Below are 6,180 nucleotides of genomic sequence, written 5' to 3' on the forward strand. Positions count from 1 at the left end.
TTACCCACAAAACAAATGTCGCATTTGCTTCAGCCTTTCTCCAGCCCTGGCCCTCGATGCAGCTCTGCTTGATGGGTCTACACACACACTTCCATCCAAGGATTACTTTGATACTCTCAAACTTGCTTCTCCTACCATAATTCACTTCTTCAGGACAGAAACCTCAGTGTTATCTTTTGTGAGGAGCGGGTGCAGCTGCCGCCCCAAGATGGTGCCCGGGACAGCTGCCAGGTCTTATGACCTGCGCCTGACTTCCTCATTATCTCAGACTTAGCCACATCCCAGCCACCCACACTGCGTAGATGCCATGCCTCATCAGCTTGCCTGAGGTGTTGTCACTTGCTGTGAACCTATGGACTGCTGTTACATGACTGGCGTGATTGGGAGGAGTCAGTAGGGTATTTAAGGCATGCCCTGGGGTTGTTTGAGGAATTCCTGTTCCTGCATTGCAATGCTAAGTGTTCCTGAATAAACCTGCTTGAAGAAGGACAATGTGGTGTTGCATCTTTCCTGCTGTTTGGAGTGGATGCGACAAGTGGTGGCTCATATGGGGACTTCTGCTTTGTGAGAAGAACCTCAAGAGGTCAGGATAGCCAGCTGGAAAGCTCCCAGGTAAGTGGGAAGATTCAAGTTCTCGGTTAGAGACTATTAGGTTCCTGGATTAAGGACTATTGAGGTTCTCAGAGTGAGACAAAATTATCCAAAAATTAAAAGAAAAGCAATTGGTTGTAGCCCCTGAAAAGGTGCAGAAGGGCAAGGTCATCCATTATTTGGGAAGCAAAATAACAGAAAGATATATAACTCCACAGAAGATTCAAATTAGAACTGATCATCTAAGGACTTTAAATGATTTTCAAAAGTTTCTAGGAGATATTCAATGGGTTAGGCCTTATCTGGGTCTAACAAATAAGCAATTGCAATCTCTTTATGACACCTTGCCAGGAGCGACAGCCCTGGATTCAGAGAGAGCTCTTACAGAAGAAGGAAGGGAAGCCTTAAAGTTAGTAGAGAAGGCTATTCAAATTGCTGCTTTAAAGAGGAGAGAGGTTGATCTTCCTATATCATTATGTATTTTGCCATCAGGAAATCAACCTACTGGAGTCCTCTGGCGGGGCACTCCTTTATTATGGATCCATCCTAAAATTTCCCCCACCAAAGTGTTATCCTATTATCCTGCCTCGGTTGCCCAGTTGGCATTGCTGGGTTTACAGCAATGCGTGCAGCATTTTGTTACCCCTCCTGATGAAATTATTGTACCATATGATAGTAGACAAGTTGAAGTGTTGTCTGCCACTGTAGATGACTGGGCAGTTTTAAGATGCAGTTTTTTAGGCAAGATAGATAATTATTTTCCCAAAGATCCTATTTTATAGTTGTGTAAAACTCACCCTGTAATTTTTCCTGTGATTATCTCTCGAGTACCATTGAAAGGGGCTCCTCTAATTTTTACAGATGGATCAAAGGCAGGATGCGGAGCCTATTTAGTTCAAGGCTCTGTGCCTATAGTTTTACAATTCCCCCCTGCCTCATTGCAAGTTATAGAATTACAGATTGTGATTTAGGTTTTTGAACAACATTTAGGGGCCTTTAATTTCATATCAGATAGTCAATATGTGGTTAATGCTCTTGCTATCTTGGAGGTGGTTGGTAGGGTGAATATTAGGTCCAGCATTGGGATTTATTAAGTAAATTACAAAATTTGCTATTGCATAGATTCTCCTTCTTTGTTCAGCATATCCAAGCTCATACTGGGTTACCGGGTCCATTGGCTGAGGGTAATGACATAGTGGATAAGGCAGCACAAACTGCTGTATTTCTGGCATGTCCTGCCCTCAACCTTGCTTGTGATTTTCATTCTAAATTTCATGTAAATTCTAAAACATTAGCCTCTCGCTTTGGGATCACCTGAGCAGAGGCCAGGGAGATTGTCAAGGCCTGTCAGGCCTGCATTCCTTTATTACCTCAACCCTCCTTTGGCGTTAACTCACGAGGGATACTCCCCCTACACGTTTAGCAGATGGATATAACTCATTTTGCCGAATTTGGAAAATTACAGTTTGTTCATGTTTCAATTGATACTGCCTCTGGAGTCATTTTTGCTTCTTTGTATACTGGAGAAAATGCCCATCATGTCATAGCTCATTGCTTTGAAGCATGGGGTACTTGGGGTCAACCCAAAGAATTAAAATCTGATAATGGCCCTACTTATACTTCCAATACTTTTGTTAGCTTTTGTAAGGTGATGGGCGTTCATCTTGTACATGGTGTTCCCTATAACCCTCAGGGGCAGGGAATAATTGAACGTGCTCATCGTACCTTAAAAGAATGCTTAAAAAACAAAAAGGGGGAATTGCCCTAGGGGTGACTCCCCGGGAACACCTTTCTATAGCCTTATTTACTCTTAATTTTTTAAATAAAGATAAATTTGATTGTACTGCTGCATAGAGATTCAGTAATCCTGATGCATCTCAGAAGGGAACTATTATGTGGAAGGACGTGTTGGATGGCCAATGTCATGGGCCAGATCCAGTGTTGGTGTGGGCGAGAGGGTCTGTTTGTGTGTTTCCCCAGGACCGCTGCCAGCCATTGTGCGTACCTGAATGACTGACTTGAGTGCTGAAGGATGACCAGAGGTGTGATGCTGATTCTCCTGGGAATATTGATGATGGTGACAGGGTGCAGGAGTGAGGAGCTACAATGGGGCATCATGTCGGTGTTTCCAAAGCTGCTACCCTTGACCCATTCCACTCAAGTGTTTCCTCGTTTCTTTACCTCCAATGCATCTTTACAGGTACCCTTTTTACCTGATGATGAAGGAGTGGCACCGGTGACTGAACCTCTCCAGCTTGCCCTGCGAGGGGTATTATGCTTTCATCTTATTGTAAATATTTCTCAAAATAGTGTGTGTGTGCAATTGTATAATCAGACTGCTGCACGGTTTGATAGACCTTTTTAATAGTTCAACCCGAGCTAATGCTACTTGGATCAGAGGAACTTGGCCTGCGAGCATACCTAAGGGTAATGCTAGCATTCTACCCCAACCATGCTGGGCCCCGTTTTGCAGAGGCTTACGAGACTCTTGCCTCCATGGACTGAATGTCAATCCCAAAAGGCCACTTGGGCAGTGAAAAAATATTTTACCTTTTTTCCATACATCAGTACCACGCATAATCAAATGTTTGCAGGTTATAATTGGACATATCAAAGCACGGCACAGTGAAGGGCTAATAATCCTCTTAATGTATGGTTGTTATGTGGGGTAAGTGGAAGCTGTACTGATTTGTCACCTCTAAGTATACTGATGGGAGGGGGATGGGGAAATGCTAGTTTTTATTGGAACGGGTCTGATTTGTTTTAAAATTCTGTGAATGTTTTGGCTTTGAGAAAAAATATGTCTTTTGTGCCTACACCTGTGTGTATTTGGCCCCCTTTTGTGTTTTTAGTATATAATGATAGTTATGATAATGAGTTTATTAATCATAGTAGTGATAATTGCTTTTATAGTATGTATTGGAATGCATCTGTATTTTCCTTGGCTGTGGTAACCCGTATGCCTAGATTTGTACCCTGGCCAGTGCAAGCTCCATCTGTTATGACACTGTTTAGACCTAAAAGAGATTTTGAGATTACTGCTGCCATAGTCACAGCAATATCGCACCTCAAGGAACAGGCTGGCATAGGAGGCTGGCAATCATCTGCATTGCCACAGGAATAATGTCCCTGTGGTGCATTTGCCATATGCAAAAAAAGGCATACCCATGCGCAGGCACTGTTGAATCAGGCTTTTGCAGCCCTAGAGCTGGGACAATCTTCTCAAGTGTGGCTTGGCATGCTAGAGAAGTAGTCAATGACGGGTAAGACTCCCTGGAGGTGTTACCAACCTAAGACAGGGACCAGACCACTGCTGTCGGTCCTCCCGATGACGGGTAAGGAGCATTATCACAGGGGGCAACCTAAGACAGGCATTCTCTCTGCCAAAATAATAAATAAGGGGGAGATGTGAGGAGCAGGTGTGGCCACCACCCCAAGATGGCACCTGGGACAGCTGCCAGGTCTTATAACCTGCGTCTGACTTCCTCATTATCTCAGACTTAGCCACATCCCAGCCGCCTGCACTGTACAGATGCCATGCCTCGTCAGTTCGCCTGAGGTGTCCTCACTTGCTGTGAACCTATGGACTGCTGTTATGTGACTGGGGTGATTGGGAGGAGTCAGTAGGGTATTTAAGGCATGCCCCATGGTTGTTCGAGAAATTCCTGTTCCTGCATTGCAATGCTAAGTGTTCCTGAATAAACCTGCTTGAAGAAGGACAATGTGGTGTTGTGTCTTTCCTGCTGGTTGGGGTGGATGCGACAATCTTTCTTTGATTATTTCAGTTTCACATCTTTACTTGTAATCTACATATAATGTGAACCCAGGTAGCTATGTTCTCTAAAATATATGATCCATTCACTTGAATTGTGGGGGCAGACAAGGGCACTTGGAGAGCAGAACCCCAATACCTCACCTGTGCAGCACAGTAAAGCTGGTCTTGCCTTTGCCTGAGAAGAACTGGAGAGCTTGCCCTGATAGCATGGGTGTAGGAGAGCTGGTGCAGTGATCAACTCAGCTACCACCCAGGCCCAGATCCTGGGCTTTGAGTTGGCCCAAAGCTTCAGGATATCTATGACACAGGGAAGTAACAGGATATTAATATGGCATTGACTCATAACATCACCCAGATTTCTTGAATAATCACATGAATAAATATAAGTGGGATGCACCTCTCATTGGAGCAGTGCTGGAGAGCTGGCCATGAAGCATGAGTGTAGGAGATCTGATCCTGATGATACATATGGCCCTACCCTTCACCTTGGCATCACAGGAAAGCAAATGGGGTGGGTGAGGAACCACCGGTGGGCTAACCAACTCATTTATCCCCAGACCTAAACCCAGGGCTTTGAGTTGACCTGCACAACATCTCCTCCATCTATAAACTGCTGCAGCACATACATGGGCCAGTGGTGCAAAACCAAAGCTACTGGATCCACATGAAACAAGGCAATAACAGGCTACCCGAGAGAAGTTCCAGTCAGGACATCCAGTATTGATGGTGTAGCAGAAACGGAGGTCTCAAAACCAGATCAATGACTCATTGGCAATAAACATTTGCAAGTAAAGCTGGTTGGGTAAAAGAGTATACTCTAGGACATGCAGTGACACATGACAGTTTTCACAGCAAGGTGTTAAAAGAGTATACTCTAGGACATGCAGTGACACATGACAGTTTTCACAGCAAGATGTGGTTTTATTTGTTTGCTTGTTTGTTTATGGAGGGAGGAGGATTCAAAGGTGGAGAGCAGATATGGAGGGGCAGGGAGATGAGTGGGGTTGAGGTGCATGAAATGAAATTCACAAAGAATCAATAGAAACTTTAAAAAAAGTGTAGTTTTGCTATGTGTGTTTTAGATATGTACTTGTGTATGTGTGTGTGTGTGTGTGTGTGTGTGTGTGTGTGTGTGTATGTGTGTGTGTGTGTGTGTGTGAGTGTGTGTGTGTATGTTATTTAAGTACACACAGAATCAAGACAAGGTTGTCAAATTCCCTAGAGCTTAAGTTGCAAGTATTTTTAAAGCAACTTACATCAGTGCTGGGACTCAAACTACAAGAGTGGTACACACTGTTAACTACTGAGTCATCTCTCAGCCCTGCATCTACCTTTAAAAACTATTCTTATTTTATATTAACATGTAAATATAGCATAAAATGGTACATACTAATGGTGCCATGTGATGTCTTGACATATGTATACTGTGTAATGTTTACATCAGTTAATTCTATCCACCTACTCAAATATCCATTACTTTTTTATGCTAAGAAGATTCAAAATTTGTGTTTCTAGATTTTTGAAATGCATTCCACATTATCTTTACTTACAGTCACCTTATATGCACTACCTAATGAAGTTTAGGCATATACTGTTTGTTCCTACCTAATGAAGTTAGTCTCCACCCCAACTCTCCACCATTCCTTCTCTGCCACTGTGTTCCTTCCCTCGTTTCCTCTCCCTTTTCCTCCTCTCCCCAGCACAGGATCATTTTGTGTCATCATCAAACACCTAAACCAATCATGAATTAAGTGATCTCCTTTTTCACCTTAGCCCTGCTATATAAAATGGGGCAGAGCTTGTGAGACTCCACC

At 43.5% G+C, this 6,180-nt stretch overlaps 1 long non-coding RNA gene across 1 annotated transcript; it reads left to right on the forward strand.

The window, feature by feature from the left end:
* The first annotated feature begins 293 nt into the window (after positions 1-293).
* Gm46220 lies at positions 294-4,310 on the forward strand. Its single transcript, XR_001779754.1, has 2 exons — positions 294-612; positions 2,572-4,310. It is a non-coding gene; the product is annotated as a predicted gene, 46220 (long non-coding RNA).
* The last annotated feature ends 1,870 nt before the right edge of the window (positions 4,311-6,180 follow it).

Source organism: Mus musculus, chromosome 10, assembly GCF_000001635.26.
Source record: "Mus musculus strain C57BL/6J chromosome 10, GRCm38.p6 C57BL/6J".
NCBI lineage: Eukaryota > Metazoa > Chordata > Mammalia > Rodentia > Muridae > Mus > Mus musculus.